Here is an 18,740-nt window from a genome sequence, read left to right on the forward strand (position 1 = left end):
TAATTATTTACTTTTTTATTTTTATCTTTTTAATTAAGGGAAAAATAAATAAAAAATAGCAGGATACATTACATTAACCTACTTTGATTTCCGATTAACTTGATTTGAAATCCTGTATTGCCCTCACCATCTTGTTTTGACTGATTTTCCCCTATTCTGCTTAGCTAGATAGTACCAAGTTCGAAAGTATAGGCAACAACTGTGAAGACAATAGGATTCATTATGACACCCATTCTGGTTGACTATTACCTTCTTTTAAAGTCCTGTAATGTCTCCAATGCTTTGGTTTTATTCTTTACTGTTTTGTTCAATTTTATTATAACTGGCAATTCTTAAAATAGCAAGAGGCAGTATGGTAACCATTGTTGATCACCTTGTATTTTGTTTTTACATTATCTATTATGTCCTTTTGATTTGACAGACTCTGTTCTGATATGTTGCATTTGGTTTTACTCTCTTCAAAATAAGTAGTAAGAACTGTGGGAGTAATAAAACCCAAAGTATGTAATTGTCATTGTACAAAAGAAAAGAAAAGAAAGTGCTCTAAAGGTTATAACTGCATAAGTTATAACTGCTTAAGTGTATAAGATAGATAACCATATTACTGAGTTTTTTTGGATCATTAAACAAAACTGTTTGCACTCTCACTGTTTGAAAGTCCACTTTATATGCTTTAATTTTGTAACGAACAACTATTTCTAAGATGAAAATATGTAACTATTAACTAGTGATTTCTTACTCTTTATTTTTTAAATTTTGTATTACTTGTACATTTTCTCTGTTTTCTTTTTCTCCTTAAAAAAAAATTAGAAAGGGACTGCATCCCTTTGGACTCCTTTGTTCTGCAATTACACCTGTCCAACAATCTGGTTTCCTAACTGTCACTAACTTTCTATAGCAAAGAAGATCAATTAACTTATAGAACCTGCATTCTGCACTTGCTGCTTCCTTCATGGTGTTATAAAATGTGATCTTCTATTCTCTGTAGTAACTAGAAGCCCAGCCCATAGATTAGTGAGATTCAGGTGAACAATTTCAGTGCAACTGCCTGGAAGGGATGCTGCAAAACCAGCAACTCGTGCCACTCTGCATCAGGGCACATATCATCAGGTGGTCTGGCCATGAGGAATGCCACTTTGATTGGTTAGAATAATGGCAATCAAACCTCAATTGACCAATTTCACCTTCAAATTTTTTTTAACCTTTAAAATCAGAAACAAAAAAAAAATTTCTGGAATAAGATTCTGTTAACATGCAAATTAATCTTTAACATTAATCTTTCACCTGATTTCAGTACTATTAAGAGTACATGAACAATTATTTCACAGTGATTATAAAAGTGGTGATTGCTATCATTTGTTTCATAAAGAAAAGAGTTTTCTTGAAAGAAGACAAGGCAGAGCCGGGCGTGATGGCTCACATCTGTAATCCTAGCACTCGGGATGCTGCGGCAGGATTGTTGTGAGTTCAAGACCAGGCTGGGCTACAAAGTGAGCTCAAGGTCAGCCTGAACTGCATAGAGAGACCCTACCTCAAAAAAAGGAAGAAAAAAAGAAGACAAGGCAATATGAAAAAGGGAAACAGAAAACAATAAAGAAATTTCTTGTCTAATCTGTGTTTTGTAAATGAAGAAACTGATAAGCAGAAAAATTAAGCAACTTGGTTAGAATCACAAATGGTTAAAGTAGGTTGGATTTTTCATTCAGTGCTGTTTTATGTGTTGCAAAGATCATATATTCTTCTCCAGATGCTGAGTTTATAACATGTACTAGATTTAAAGAGTAGAGGAATAATGTTATTTGCTTCCAAAGAGAAAATAAAATTTGAGTTGCATACAACTAATCCAATAGCATGTTATATAAATTTCCACTGAAACAAAAGTTATTTAAAAATTATAAATATTCATCCATCACTACTTAAAAAGATTACTATAAGGACAGACCTAGAACACACAAATCACAAATACCATTACCTTACAAATACAGAAAGCACTTAATTAAAAATGCAACTTAAAGGCAAATAAATCACTATTAATCCATTTTTAACAGGATTCTTTGTTGTGGTGGTGGAATTTTTTGCTTAAATGGATAATTATCAAGTTTAGCACAATTACAGCAAAGCAATTATAATAACACTAAAAATTCAGAATTTCTCATATATTGGTAAAAAGAATAGGAGTTTACTAGCAGACAACAGGGTAGCTCATGATTTTATTTTCTTTTTTATACTTTCTAGCCATCCGCTGTGCTGAACATCTGGGAGAGCAACGTGCTAAGGTTCGGGTGGAAGGGCGGCTCCCAGCATTGCTTACCCAGGCCCTCTCTGTGGCAGGCACTCCAGGATGCCATAGCAGAGGGGGAGCTGTTGCTGTGCCCGCAGCTGTAGATGCACTCAAGCGCCGTGGCCATCAGCTGGTCCTGATCGGGGATAATTTTTTGTTGGAGCTGGGGAAAAGAGAGCATGTACTGAATGTCGAGAGATTTACAGGCTCTCCCTATCCAAGTACTATTGTCAATGGAATATTAAACACTGCAATTAATCAGCCACAGAAACAATTTCGATTTTTCTTTAGCTTACAGACCTTGGGGTCTCTAATAATTCTAAATGGAATCACACTTTAATTACAGAATCAGCTAGAAAAGATCATTTGTAACCCCTAGCTTTGCATCTGCCGAAAACATTATGATCCACTCAAGATAAAACAGAAAAGCGCAATGCATTCGAAAGGCAATTCATTAAAAACACCATTTCTAACCCTAAAGCCAAATTCTGTGTTTTAATTACAAAAATACACAAAATTCCTTAACTTACATTCAACAATGTGAGAACCTATTACTTCTTAAGTATGAAGTATGTATTACTCATTTAACTACCACGGGCTGACATTCCATCCAAAACAAGCCAAACAGGACACAGTGTCACACGAACCACAGACAGTGCTCCGTGTTCTGGAGCACAGGCGTGGCTACTTCCAGCTTCGTTTTATATCAAATACCACGCTTCCCTTGCAAACCAGCCGGGGAGCATTTCCTCAACTATGAAAATAACCAAATGCTGCAATCTCAAGGGACTAACAATGCCTCCCTCAGAGGGTGACTGTGAAGATTAAATTAATACATGTGGAATCCTTATGCTTTTACCACAGACACTAAAACGGAAGCCTGAAACTGCTTTCATACAGCTCTTTTCAACAGCGAAGTTAATATAGAAAGAAATTAATATAATTTCTATAATAATTATCTACGGATTCCTGTATTCTAATTGAAACTTACAGTACACATAAAACAGAAAAGTGACAGACGCTGGCAAAGGCATTTTCTTAGGAGAATCACACCAGTGGATATAAATAAAAAATACTGAAAATTACTACGGAAATAAAGCAGCTAGGTTAAGGATTTAGATATATGGCTTCAAGGCACTAAGAAAACAAGTAACAGCCTGAATTTGGCACTAGCATTTGACAAAGAGGGAACCAAAGCAGCAAAGTGACTGGTGAGATAAGGATAAGCCACCCAGAAAAATAAAGTCTATTAAAAATTAATATGACCAGCCAGGCACAGTGGTGCACTCCTGTAATCCCAGCACTTGGGAGGCTGAGGCAGGAGAATCATCGCCAAGTTTGAGACCAAGTAGGGTTACAAAGTGAGCCCAAGGCCAGCACACTACATAGTGACTCTGTCTTAAAAAGATAAAAAAAAATTAATATGATAACTCTTTTTATTCTGTGCTGGCTTCCATTTCTAAGTGCTCTGCATGTACCGCATTAATTTTTCAATCTTCATAATGACCCTACATTGTTTCCATTGTATACTAAGGAGAAACTGAGGTGCTGAGAGGCTGAGTGATGTGCTCAAGCTGCTAGAGGCTGTAAGTGGCAAGGCCGGGACCAACATCCAGCAGCATGGGCTCTGGCGTTCCTGCAGGAGATCTGGGCAGGAGGAGCCAGGCCCAAGGGAAGGTGGGGATGAAACATACATGTGGCAAGGAGACGCCAGGACCCGCGAGCCCCGAACACCATTGCCATTCACGGGTAGCTGGGAAGCCATCCGTCTCAGGAGCCAGAGCCCTGAATGCTTTATTCCATCTCCCTGCTCCATAGCTGTTCCTCCTGGAGACAGACATGACAGGCCTGCTTTCAAGTCTGACGTTCTAGAGTCTTGTGTTTGATTGCGTCTGCTCAAAGCCCCCTGTGAAAGCCCTGCAGCGGTGCTTCTGTGCACAAGAGAAGGCAGAGGATGTGTTCCTGCCTTCTGCTCACACTCCTGATGCCGCATGTGAGACCACTTCCCTACACCACCCACGTCACTAAGCACCTGAGGAAACTGGTCCCCAGGGCCCTGTGGACCCCAGATCTGCAGACACCCCAGTGCCTGGTATAAAATGGCATAATGTCTGCATATTGCTGGTATATATCCTCTTACATGCTTAATTCCCACTCTATTATTTAAAATATCTGACACAATGCAAATGCTATTTAAGTAGTTGTCATACTGCACTGTTTAGGAATGATAACAAAAGAGGCTGTAAATATTCAGCATAAACACAAGTTTTCTTTCAAGTATTTTGACCTAGGGTTTGGTAAACCAACAGGTTTGATTAAATTAAAGGATGAGGAGATCAGAGCTGTGAATTCCACACACCTAAATACTACAGGAATAACTGAAAACCTCTGATCACCTAACATGTCTTCTTCAAGAACTTGCCAACCTAATAATTCAGTGTTAACTCCATTTCACTTTGACTTCAGTTGGAACTTCCCAGATCTCTATGATCCTGTGCATACGTTCAACACATTCTAGTCAATGAATAAATCCTTTTCTACCTTAATGCATGAAGCGCTTTTTCTCTGTATTCTTTTGGTACTGGAATATGCCACTCAGCATATTTTTCTAATGTGATATATGCTACCCATGAATCATGATGCTCAAATTTACAGCATACTTGTCCCTCTCACCCACGTGATGCCAAACTCTAAAACCTACCCACACACTGTTCCTTAGTTTGATCATTCTAGTCCTAGTATCTCAGCAGTCTCTATAAAACCATTATCTTCCCTTTCTGAACTGAAGAAGGGTGCCAGCTCACCTGGCGCTTTCTAAGAGCTTAGCTATGTAGGTTTCCTGCATCACAGGCAGCAGGCCACTGTCCATATGAGACACTAAGCAAAACGCAAGAGAATCACAGTTGAGAAAAACAGTCTTAAAGTGGAGCACTGTAGAATGCTCAATTCTATAATGAATGGCAGATGATAAGACAAGCAAGTAAGAAAGAGGACTGAAGGAGCAAAATGAACAAATAAAGTCAACAGCTTTCACACACAGGAATAAAGAATGATAGGAAATGAGGTGGCAGAGCTCCATCTATAACAGAAACAATAAAACAGGAATAAATTTAACAAGAGATGTGCCAAACTAGACATTTAAAAAGACATAAACAAATGTAATAATGTCTCCTATTCTTAAATAAGGTGACTTACCATTACAAGTTCAACATAATCATAATAAAAATATAAGTAAGCCAATTTTAGAATCAGATGAGCTGATACCAATGTTCACATAGAAAAAACAAACATCTGAGAATAGCTTCAAAACAAAAAGAGTTAGGAAAAATAACTGCAAGGAAACACTATCCTTATCTGACACTGAAACATACTCTAAAATCTTCATAATTAAAACAGTACTGTGCTAATGCAGGGACAATCGGACCAACACAACAGCACAGACACTCTGGAATCAGCCCATAATCAAGGGAACTCGGAGAGGTAACACAAACGGCACCTTTGGCAGCTCTGGCAGGGAGAAGCTGCCTAAGAAACGGGGCTGGGACACTGGGCAGTCATCTGTGAGTGGAGCTGAAGATCATCAAGGTCAGTGGCTCAAAGGATTCATGCGATCAGACTGGGCTCACCTGGACACCAGGGAGACCTCCAGTGGCTTGATGTCCCCCATGTGCCCAGCCTTTTGGGAGTACAGGTCACTGTAACAGGGTCCAGATGGACAGTGCACATATTTTGGGGGTCGTCATTCTGACTACTGCAAGTGCTGTGTACTTCAGAGTGAAGTGTAACAGGCCAGGCGTTGAGTGCACTGGAGCCATCAAAGTCCCTGCCAGTGTCACCATTTGTCCTCAGCACCTGAGCAACAGCCCCAGACCCTCTGATCTCTGATGCCAGACCCCTGCCTCACACCCGCCTCGCCCACCCTGACCACATGCTCACTGTGCTTCCCTCGTCTTCACTTTCTGACCTGCTATTTTCATGATTAATAATGGAACACTCACTTATACTATTCTCATATTTATTATTTCTTAAGTACTATTTCCCCACTCTCATATCTACTCTATTTTTGGATTATTTCCTTCCTATGCAGAACACTTGCAGATAATCCTTTCAGGATAAGGCTGTAATGACAAGCTCAGTTTACATTTATCTTTAAAAACACATTCTCTCTTTAACTATTTTCTGATTTCAGCTCTTCCTCACACTGTGTCATACACTGGTTTGAGGCCATCCGGTACATTCCTGTCCCTGTGATTATATCCAGCTCTTTCTTGACTCTTACGCTCCTGTCCTCACTCGGTGGCCTTCCGTGGCACAGTTCCATCTCTTCCCGATGCCTTCAATCTGTGAACATTCATTTCAGTGGCCAGACCAAATGACCTACTGCAGAGGGCACAGAGCTCCACCGCAGGGTCTGGCTCGTAGATGACTTTCTCTCTGTGTTCTATAAACTGGATTGTGGACTCCTCTCTGCCAGGCTTCATGGCTGAGAATGTTGTGCCATCTGGACAAATACAGGGTCCTCAGAGAAGCGAGACTGGTGCGTGGCACAATCCTGGAGAAGCACACGAAGGGACTCAGCAGGCAACAGGCCTGTGCAGAGCCAGTCTGTCCCCACCCGCACTGAGCACGCCCACTCTGGGAGCCCTGGGTTCATTCCTGCTCACATGGAGATCAATGAGATGTAGAGGCCAGACAGCCATGGACCACTGTCCCAACACGGCGGGAAGGGCACAACGGGAGTGGAAAAGCGTAAGGACCCCTCCTGGCAGACAGATGGCGAAAGAGTTTGTGGGAGAGAAGCTCCCAAAGAGCAGGGACTCAAAGGATCAGAAACAGAGAAGAACCACTCGAACCAGAGGAAATGGACTGTACAAAAACATTCAGGAAGAAATGTTCACCAGTCACCAGTCATTCAAGAAATGCAAATTAAAATAACACTGAGAGTATAGCTCACGCCAGAAAGAATGGCTGCCATCAAGAAATCAACCTACAACAGATGCTGGCAGGGCTGTGGGGAAAAAGGAACACTTCTCCACTGCTGGTGGGAGTGTAGACTGTGGAAATTAGTGTAGAGAGTCCTCAAAAAACTAGGATTAAAGGTCCATTCAATCCAGCTATTCCCCTTCCAGGTATCTTTCCAGCAAAATTGAAAACAATGGCAATATATGTGTACCCATGTCTATAACAACACAATTTGTAACAGCTAAATCTTGGAAGCAACCCAAATGCCCATCAACCATGGAATGGATAAAAAAGATGTGGCCTTTCTATACAATGGAATATTGCTCAGCTACAAAGAAGGATAATCTTGAGGCTTTTTCAAGGGAAATGGAGAGAACACATGACCATACTCGTAAGTGAAAGAAATCGAACTCACATTTGTAAATATCATATTGTCCCCCTAATGTAAAAAAAAAACTGAAAGAGTAATAAGATCCAAAATGAACAATAGATATTGTGATAGTGAAAGACAATGCTCAAAAGAAAAGAACAACTGGGATGGGGGAAAGGAGAGGAGGAAGAAGGAAAAAGATATATGAATATACATATGATAGATAACTATACTATGAATCTGTTAGTTCATCCAAAAGAACAGTTTGTGCTTTCATTGTTTGGCCATTTTTTCTCATGCCTAAATCTTATAATCTGAACAATTATTTCTAAGATGCAATATACAATATGTTAATTACTGTTAATTTCCTACTTTTAAAAATATATTGTATCATTTCTACCCTTTTTACTGTTTTGTTTTTAAAATAAAAAAAAGGAAATGGGCCATAAAACACAAAGTGCTGGCGTACATCTGTCATTCCAGCACTCAGGAGGCTGAGGCAGGAGAACTGCTATGATTTCCAGGCCAATCTAGTCTTTAGAATGATGTTCCAGAGCAAGACTCTGTCTCAAAGAAAGCAAGCAAGCCAGCTACAAAGCACCATGAAAAGAGCCCAGTGATGCAGAGCGCGTAAGTGCCCAGAGAATCACATGCCAGGAGAAGCCAGCTGCAGAGGGGGCCCGAAGCAAAGAAGTGTCCTTCCAGGAGAGGCCCACACACAGGCAGCCAGAGTGGGCCTGAAACTCCCCAAACACAAAAGCGCTCTACTCCAGGAGAAGGCAATGCTTTCCTTTCTACTTCAGCTTGAGACTATTATTTCCTGACATTCCCGTTTAATCAAAGCACCGGGAAGCAGATTCACTTGGAATTTCAAATGGGAACGGCATTGAGGGTCCCCCACATGCACCGCAGTCTACTGTGCAGGACATCGTCACAAAGTCAGTCCCACAGGGCCTGTGCCATCCTGCTGTGTGCCCTCTGGTGGAAAAGGACCAAGGGTAACTCTGTGGATATTGGTTGGCCCTGAACTTTGTTTTTTTTTCAGACAGGGTGTCACTATGTAGCCCAGGCTGATCCAAAACTCACTATAAACCCAGGCTAATCTTGAACTCACGGCAATCTCCTGCCTCAGCCTCTGAGTGCTGAGATAACAGGTATGTGCCAACATGCTTCCCTAAGTTGTTTTATTAATGTGTTTTTGGTTTTGTTTTTTGAGATACAACATCACTATGCAGTTCAGGCTGGCTTTGAACTTACTGTGTAGCCCAGGCTGGTCTCATTCTTGCAACCCTCCTGCCTTCTGAGAGCTGGGATTACAGGCAGGTGCCACCACATCTAGCTGTTTCATTGTTACTGTGAATATATGTAAATTAGAAAATAAAATTATTACAATGACTCAAATGATTTTCATAGCTCATTTCTACACACAATGCATGAGACATAGCATTAAATCTTCACACCCCCTTCAAACTAATGAATCATGAGTGTTTTCTTTTCTCAGCTCTGTGTGTTTATCACTGCAGGGTGATCCGAGGGCAATGAGAGCCCACACAGCAACCTAGATGGGCTTTAAAAGGTGGAGCCATTTGCCAATGGAGGCTCCCAGCAATTTAAGGAAATGCTGCACGTGAACAATTAAAATCATATATCAGGAAGCAAAGCTCATCCTATCTTATCAAATTACACCAATTCTAAAAATAGCTCCAAATATTTAAAACCTAGATTCTAGTTCAGAGTAACATTGAATTCTGGGGATAACACTTCCTTATGGTTCTATTTAATAATCACTAACATTTTCAGTGCTCACAATGCTGCTGAAATGGATACAAAACGCTGCTGAAAAACGAACAGCATGACAACCGTTGTCTTTTACTTTACAGGAAAATCATTTACAATGCCTATCATAAGCTTATAAATAAAACTTAGTTCTATCAAGAAAACACAGCTGAACAATTTGAGAAGCTGCGGTTTCTACTTACATCTGGCTTGGAATGCTGAAATATCTTCAGGGGAAGCCTCAAGCCTCCCTTAGCCAAGGTCACTAAGTACTCTCGTAGCAGCTCACTGGCCACGCCAGGAGAGTGCTTCTCACAGTGATGCAGGAAGGGCACCATCCACTGGTAGGCACTTGTCACGTACTTGTCCTCAGAGCACTGAAAGCATAATGAGCCAAAATGAACAGAACGAAATTAATTGCTGCATCTCATCATCTCAGACGAACTGCGATGATGACAACTCGGGATAACCAGAGAGATGTGGAAACACACAGTGGCAGATCCCCATGGAGAGGGTGCTGCAGAGCCAGCACCCTGGAGAGTAGGTAACCAAAGCACCATGGTGGCCCTGACTTCAGACGAGACCTGGACCGCAGTCCCCAACAGTCGGGCCCAACTCTGGAACACACATATGGCTGCCACTCCTTGGCCACGAGGTCCCCAGGGCAGACAGACCCACCTGGAAGGGCAAGTGGGGCAAGAAGAAGAGAGAGAACATGGAAGAGAATAAGGAAAGGGGACAGAAAGGCACAGAAAGAAATAGGTGTTCCGGAATTCTGAAGACAGCAGCTTGATAGGTAGCAGGGTAGAGAGTCTCTGAGAAAAACAACTCAGACGCTAGAATTTAACACCATGGAGAAGACCAGACGAAAGAAGAGGGATTCTCGTGACAGGGAAGAAACTGAGGAAAAAGAAAAAGAAAGAAAGGAAACAAAAACGTGGATAAAAGGCTGGAACCAGACGCGCTCACTGGGACCAGTCCCGTGCTGTGCTGGGCATGCCGTGGAGTCAGACAATTCATGGTCGCACTAAAGCCTTGACCACCGATAATAGGAGTTGTTGAGTCTGGGGCCCTTGGCAGGAGGACGTGGCACAGCATAGAGTGTAGCCAAGGTGGAGAGCTGCATTAATTCATGGTGAATGCTGGAAATTGGGTCTCGCGGTAGGGGCTGGCTGAAGGACATATGGGAATCCGGTAGGATAGGCCTGAACCCGGAACCTCAGGGGCGTCAATCAGTCACCGCTGGCCCAATGAGGACTGGTGGGACATGCTTGGGCTGAGTCATGTCCCTGGTCGGGACCCAACGGCCAGGGACGAAACTGTCTCGAACCTGTGATATCCGTACAGCACAGACTAACGTGTTAAAGGCACTCTCCCGTTGACTGGCTCAGAGAAGAGGGGCCAGCCCACATTGTCCCTGCGTGCACTTCACATAACAGCAAACTGGAGAAGGCAGCAAGCCCCCAGCCAGCACGCTTCAGAAAAACCACAAGCAATAAGGAAAGGGCCTGAGACCTCCACCATACACCTGTCTGAAAGAAACCAAAAACAAGGCAAGAGAAAGAAATAAGAAAAAGCCTCCAGCCGCTGACTCTGAGAAAGTAAGTCCAGGAGAGGTAAATACAGAAGAGAACCAGTACAGCAATCGTACAATATTGGCCACAACATCAGCGGACATAAGGAAATACATTCATGACCTCATAGATGAACTTAAAACTGAAATTCTAATCCAAGTGAGGCAAGACATAAAAAGATTAATAAAAGAAATGCTAAGCCCCTCTCAAGAAGACACAGATGAAAAAATGGAAGGACCCAGAAAAAGAAGAGAAACCTTTGGTGAAGAATATAAACAAAACCTAGAATACATGAAACAGATCCAAAGAGATTACCAGGAAATTTAAAATGCCATTGAAAGCTGGCAAAATGCCCTGACAGAAACCAAAGTGAGTCTTTCAAAATTTGAAGATAGATATGCAATGTGTGATCATGAAAGAAAAGACCTCTTAAAAATAACAAGGAACCAGGAAGTAGCAATACAAAGGCTAGAAGATGACAAGAGGATCTATAACTTAAGAATAAAAAACATGAGCAAAGAAGCAGGAGTAAACACAAATGAATTACAAAGGCTATTCACAGAAATAATTAAGGAAAACTTCCCAAGCATAGGAAAAAGAAATGATATCCAGATAAATGAGGCATATAGAACTCCAGCCAACTACAACCAAAAAAGATCTACACCCAGACATATAATAATCAAGATCCCAGAAATTCACCACAGGAACAGAATATTAAAAGTGGTCAAAGAAAAGAAACAGATTACGTATAAAGGAAAATCCATCAAAATAACAAAAGACTTCTCAACACAAACTATCAAATCAAGAAGAGCCTGGAGTGAAATAGTCCAAGCCCTGAAAAAAAATAAACTCCAACTCGGATTGATGTACCCTGAAAAACTCACTCTCAAAATTAAAGGAGAAACAAGACATTTCCATGATCATGAGGAACTGTGCGAGTTCATGACCACCAATCCAACCCTACAAAAAATACTGAAGGACATTCTAGAGAGAGATAGAAAAAAATGCCAGGATTCCAGCAGCCATGGCAGAGAGGCCCCAATGAACAGGGCAGACAGTGGAATGAAGGAAAAAAGTGGACAAATAATAGCAGAAAAATAGAATAGCAGAGATGAGGTAGAGAAGGTGGGCTATAATCTCTAATATAGACAGCCTTGATACACTAACAAAAAGAAACACAGGCAGAGTAGATGAGGAGGCAGGAGCCATCAAGATGCTCTGAATAGGAAACATACTTAACTGGAAAGAGGGTTAATAAACTGAAAGTCAAAGATGAGAAAACAATGCTCTATGTGACAGGGAACCAGAAAGAAATAGGGACAACTTGTCCAGCAGCTGCAAATAGGTTGGAAAGTCATGATACTTTTGTGCAGTGGAGAACTACTCAGCTATAAAGAAGGAAAACCTTGAAGCTTTAGTAAGTAAAGGAATATAGCTCAAGATCAAGCTCAGGGGTAAAAAGGTTCAACACTACTTAGACAGATAACAGGTTGCCCCCCTTAATCTAAAAACTAAAGGAGTTAGTGGGACCCAAAATATACAAAGCACCCTGAGAAAGGGAAAGGGGAGGAATTGTCTAAAAAAGGAAGGCAGAGAACATTGTTAATAGTGTATCAGGATTTAAAAGCCACATTAGTCTTATTGCTGTTTAATTTTATTTTGTTCCAGTCTGTCTACTCAGACTAGATTTGAGGGCACAGACAGCTATCCCAAAAATAGCAGGATATACTATGGTAACTAGCCTTAATTTCCTATTAACTTAAACTGAAGCCCTATATTACTTACATTGTCTTACTATTACTGATCTTATTTGAATCTTGTTTGTTAGACCACTGTTTTGTCTTGACTGATTTTATTCAAATTTGGTATGCTTGACAGTATCAAGTCTAACAGTAGAGGCAACTCCTCTGAAGATGACAAGATGCAATAGGGTACCCATTCCGGTTTGATTATTAATTGCTTTTTAAGTCCCACAATGTCTCCAATGTTGTGTTTTTATTAAAACTGCTATGTAATGCTATGTCAATTATATTATGTCTCATGATGTAGACAATTCTATTGAAAATAACAAAAGACATCATAGTAACTACTGTAGCTCACCTAATATTATGGTTTTATATGTCTTTTTCGTTTCATGTTTTTCTAGGAATTTGTTTTGTTGTCTTGTTTTGATCTGTTTTTCCCTGTAATACAGAAAGGATAAGTATACATGTAGAGATTCACACATGTGTAGAATTTCTAAACAGTTTATGGGAACAAATTATATAATGCACAATGTAATGAACAGATACTCTGAAGAAGAGACACTAAGATACCCAGTGCTAATTATGTAGCATTATGATATAAAATCTAGCAATACTATTATTCACTGTTCAGAGTGATATTAGTCTAGTCTCTTATGTTTAATTTCAACATACGTAAAGATATGGACAGCTGTTTTGAAGAGAATAAGAGACATTATGGCAGCCATTGTTGACTTCCCTATTGTCTGGTCTTGAAGACCTAAAAAGCCTTCATCATCCTGTTCTGATTAGTTTAGTACTATAATGTTCAGTATGTATTCACTGTGTGTGAAGATGTGGACAACTATTTGTAAGGAAACGAGATAATATGATAGACAGTGAAGATCTCCAGCGGTCTTGCTTTGAAAGCCATGTTTTTTTAAAATTGTTTCCTTATGATGTTTTGTTCTGTTTAATTTTACCCTCCTTAAAAAAATAAAAAAGAAAGAAATACGCGACCAGAGACAGCAAAGGAGCCAACTGGGAAAGACTTCTGTTATGAACAGCCCAGAGGTGCCTTTCCTTTCCCCTTCTTGGTTTTGTTTTGCCCTTCAATATCATCTTTATGGTCCCTGGAACCCACAAGTACCTTTGGGTCACTGGGAGATGCGCTTGCACCTCTGCAAAGCAGCTGTGATCACAGCAGCACAAGCAAGGCCACTGCAGGGTGCCAGGATGAGAAGCAAATCAGAGTCGGCCCAGAGAGAAAGACCTGGAGAAGAGTAGATGACAAGAAAAGGGATGCAGGAGGGAGAGAAAGAAAGAGACAGCAGGAACAAGTGAGAAGCAGGAGCGCAAGCAGGAGAAACAGTCACAGACCAAGCACATGAAAAAGGCCGGCGCTCTCTGGATCCTTCACAACTTACCCACATGGTTCAATTCAGTGAAAAGGTTAAGAAACCATCTCTCATTCAACCAAGTTCTCAGGCTTGTAGGACATTTTGCTCCTGGGAGGGGACATGTATCAAGGAAGGGACATGGACATGAGGAATGACTGAAAACAAAGCCAACACTCACACTGCTCATGAGTAATCTCAGCTTCTCGCTGTCCGTCATTCTTTGGAGCTCCTCCAGGGTTAGGGTCATGTCACAGCCTGCTTCATACACCAGCGTCTCCAGGGTGACCAGGTTGTCACACAGCAGCAGCAGCCCGGGGATCTGCCGCTCCATCCCAAGGCGAATCAGCGACAGTGCGCAGTCCACCTGGAATCGGGGGGGACAGTGAGTGCCCAGCTCTCATCAACTCCTCACGTCCTCAAGATGCAGCTCCCAGGGCAGGGCCTAAGCCCATAGCCACCTTTTTATGGAATTCTACCAGTAATATGTCTTTTATTAACTGCAAAACATTATGGTTCTTTATCAACTACATCACCATCGGACTGTTTCGAAGGTAGAAATTAGAATAATGAGGATTCTGATATTAAGGAAGCGACAACCATCTTAAATGCACAGAGTCTTTATTACAGCACAGTTTTGAACACACTTTATTTCATTCTCCCATCACATGAACAAGCAAAAGAACATAATGAACAGTGAGAACCCAATACTCTTCTCACTCTCATTAACCACTCAAGACCCTAAAAAGAAAGTCTTCCTGTTCCATTCCTTTCCTCCACTGCGCCTCCCCTGCACAGAGCTCCAATCAATATCAGCTGACGCAGTAACCAGTACAGACATGCACAGCTCAATTCAGATGCGTACACCTCACCAGGAAAAAGCAAAGAATGCAAGGGCACACATGACTGTCTGTCATCCCAGCACTCTAGGAAGCTGAGGCAAGAGGATCACAAATTCGAGCCCAGCCTCGACAACTCAGCAAGACTCTGCCTCAAAATGAAAAGTAAACAGGGCTAAGGGTAGACTCAGAGTGAAGTCCTAGGTTCAATCCCCAATAATGCAAAATGAACAAAAGGGGGAAAAAAGGATGTGCAGCAGTCTGCCAACTGTCCCAGTTCAGATTTCAAACACATGCACCGACACATTCTCTCTGTGGCCTCCGCACATCAGCTCTCCCGGCCCTGCCCAACAACTACTGAGAGAGGTCTGCCATGTACTAGCAGCATCCCAGGTGCTGCGACAGAAACTGCCGGCAAGAAGGTCTCTGCCTCTCGAGATCTTGCAGACCCAGAGAGAGACGACTGCTCCTTCAAGGGAAGCAGCAGCTAAGGGGTCTCCTGGATCCAAAGAGGACAAGAATGGCCAGGTGCGAGGTATCAGAGCACCCAGGAGGCAGAGGTGTGTCAGGTGGGGGCAGAGGTGTGTCAGAGAGGGAGGCAAGGACAGAGTAACATCACCATGCCCGACTGCAGTGGGATGCTTCCTCCTAACAACAGACTACCATGCTGGCAGAGCACTCTCACCACAGCCCGCAGTCCACACCAGGCAGCACTCAGAGTGCCACACATCTTTGGGTTTTGGTGACTGTCAGATGCCATGGATGGGACCCCCATTACAGCATCATTATGAACAGCTGCACTGCCCCACAAATGCTCTGAGCTCCATCTCTCATGGCCCTCACATACGACAATGCCTACACTAGCTTTGTTCTGTCACCGAAATATTTCCCACAATATCATGGGACTGGAGCTACACAACGTAGGCATTTCAGAGTGGCTTTTGTCACACAGCCACAGTCATGCGAGGTGCGTCCCATATTCGTTACCAGAATGAACCACAATCTATCTGTTCACTCAGGGAAGGTGTCTGGATCAGTCAGTGTGCCCTTACTGGACGCACGGATCTGAGCCTACTGACAGTTTATCCACTCACTTAGGAACGCATCTGGATGTTCACTGCTTATCCATTCACTTCCATGACTCATCGACCGCAACACAGGAAGCACTCAAGTGCAAAACGTTACTAACAAGGACACTGGAAGGTAGCCATTGTACATAGGAACTCCTAGTACTCCCTATTCAATTTTGTCACAAGCTTGAAACGCTTGTAAAAACAGACACAAGAAAAAAAATCTTTAAATTTTTTTAAAAATAAAAGTAGATACAAGGTAATGGGAAAAATAATTTTTTAAAGTGACTATTTTGCATTTTAGGATGTGCTTCTTTTTCTTTATCATTGTTTTGTTTTTGTATTTTTGAGACAGGGTCTCGCTATGCAGTTAAGGCTGGCCTTGAACTCACTTTGTAGCCCAGGCTGGTTTCAACTTGCAATGATCCTCCTGCCTTAGGCTTCCGAGTGCTGAGATTATAGGTATGTGGCACCACATCCAGCTTATCACTATTTTTGTAAGTGAATAATGGTTCCAATGTGGGCTTCTGGGTGTATCTGTGAAGTGTCTGCTGAGCACACGATGCTAACCCAGATGACACTATGATGGCCACGGCTGCCTGTACAATGGTGCATCTCACCACTCCTACCACAGCTCTCTTGGTCAGTCGCTCCTTGGAGAGGTTTCTCCATATGAGTGAAGTGCTGACACCTTGATTAAGGTAACGCACAGGAACCGGGAGGACTGCCTGAGGACCAAAGTTCTCAATGGGAACAGAAGAGGTCGCCAGGAGACTGAAAGTACAGGGAGGCACCAGTACCGGATAAGACCCACGGCCAGCCAGCAGGGTCAGATGTCAGGTGGCACCTCCCACGGCACAGGCAGTGCTGAGCCCAACCTGCCTGCTTTCTATCCACCTTTCAGACATCCAAAACCCAGCTCTCACCATCAAAGGCCAGGTAAATTTATTTAACTGTCATGCAAAGTTCTGTTTTTGTGTGGTTGAATTTATATTAAATTTACCTTTCATATAACTAATGTATAAAGCAGAAGAAGATTTTACTTAGTTTTATTAACAGCTTTTTTTTTTTGTCTCTTTTATCAGTACCAGGGATTAAACTCACGACCACACACTTGCAAGGCAGGCGCTTATGCCGCTGAGCTAAATCCCCAGCCCTTATTAACAGTTTTTAACATGCCTTAGTTGTTCACAACCCTGACAGCAATTCGTGGTATTTAACCACACACCTGAATCAGTGTGCAATTTTACACTCCGTCCGAAGTGACTGTGAGCTGACTGTATAGCCTCGTGTGGCCTGGCCGAGCACTGACATGCTTTTCTCATCCCATAATCCACAATTAGGCTATCACATTAATTTTTTGGAAATTAGTTCTGAAGATAGAACACAGTATCTATGATTCTGACATTGTGCTAAAGAAGAAAGTATTGCTAAGTATTTTCTCCAAAGGACACTGTGAGTCTTCATATATTGCTAGGAAAAAACAGCTGCTCTCTTGAGACTATGCCCACTTCACTCTGAATCCCTGGGGTCTGTGTGGCTGCTCTCTGCTACCCAGCTCTAGACAGTGACCAGGATCTCACCTGGCTCTGGCCAGGGCGCTGTACAGGGCGCTCACCCCGTTTCTGAGGACCATGGTTTATCTATCTAAACTATAGAGAACTGACTTGGTTTTCTCCAAAGACAATTTTCACCATTGAGATATCTCAAGATCCTACACACTTTCCTGTGGTTTTGGGAAACCAATGCAAAGTGTTCTTGGCTACCACCCAAAAGTTTGGCTTAAAAAAGAAAAGTCACCCCTGACCAGACCTTGAATGAGTCCTCAGAGTGCATTCAGCAGCCTCTGCTTCATCACTAATCCCTGTTCTCTGAGATGAAGTCAACCCTGGCTTCCACTTACAAGGCCCTCAGTGGGCAGAGCAGCCAGCACTCGGAAGTAAGTATCTTTGTTTTTAAGAGTTCCAGGATTGGAACCAACACCACAAGATAACTAAGGTACCAAGGGAGGCATCAGCCCCAGGGCCCCGGTTTACTAGTGGAAGAGCCAAGATCTGAACCCAGCCACTCTAGGGCTCAGCACACCCTGTCTCTGTGAGTCATGCGGGACTCAAGACCTGAGGTTATGGATCTAATCAAGGGACAGGACTGCTGGAAACCAGGTGTGGTCTTAGGAATCAGCAGGAACAATTGTGAGAAGGATTCCTGAAGAGCAAAACCACAGTCAACCGAGTCTCTGTACCCATCCAGGCTGACTGATCTGCAGGAACAACCACTGAAGTTAAGGCAGTATTATTAAGTGTATTAAAAATACGCAGAAAATCAGAAGCCAAAGCGTATGTGTGAAAAAGGATTCTGGACTTTTCTTGCACATATTTGCCCAGTGAGATCCAAAGCAACATAAAAGCTCTGAGGCAAAAGATACACCAACGAAAGTAAGAAGAAATTCACCCCTAACTTCATCCCTTGAAGTCACGCCCCTAAACTGCCAGCAGCGCAGCCTGTATCCAGGACCCCACATGGCATTCTGAGTCACAGTGGTGACAGAAGGCCTCACCTGGCCAGCGTGGCGCTCGATCTCCTTGGCCCTGCTCTGGTACCAGTCTATCGCCTCTGCCACCGCCAGCTGCGCAGTCCGGAACCGCAGCAACTCAGGCTGGGCAGCATACAGGAACTCGCCTTCATCCTGTAGGCTCGGCTCCACGGCCGCCCTGCAACAGAGGGAACAGTTAACAACCAACTCAAAGGCT

General features: G+C 42.5%; 1 pseudogene; it reads right to left on the minus strand.

Annotated features, from left to right (window-relative positions):
- The window catches only part of LOC100722210 (NBAS subunit of NRZ tethering complex-like), a 185,600-nt pseudogene that overhangs the window by 85,920 nt on the left and 80,940 nt on the right, over nucleotides 1-18,740 (minus strand).

The sequence above is a fragment of the Cavia porcellus genome, unplaced genomic scaffold (genome assembly GCF_034190915.1).
Source record: "Cavia porcellus strain 051 isolate PalLab524CR breed Dunkin Hartley unplaced genomic scaffold, mCavPor4.1 scaffold_37, whole genome shotgun sequence".
Lineage (NCBI taxonomy): Eukaryota > Metazoa > Chordata > Mammalia > Rodentia > Caviidae > Cavia > Cavia porcellus.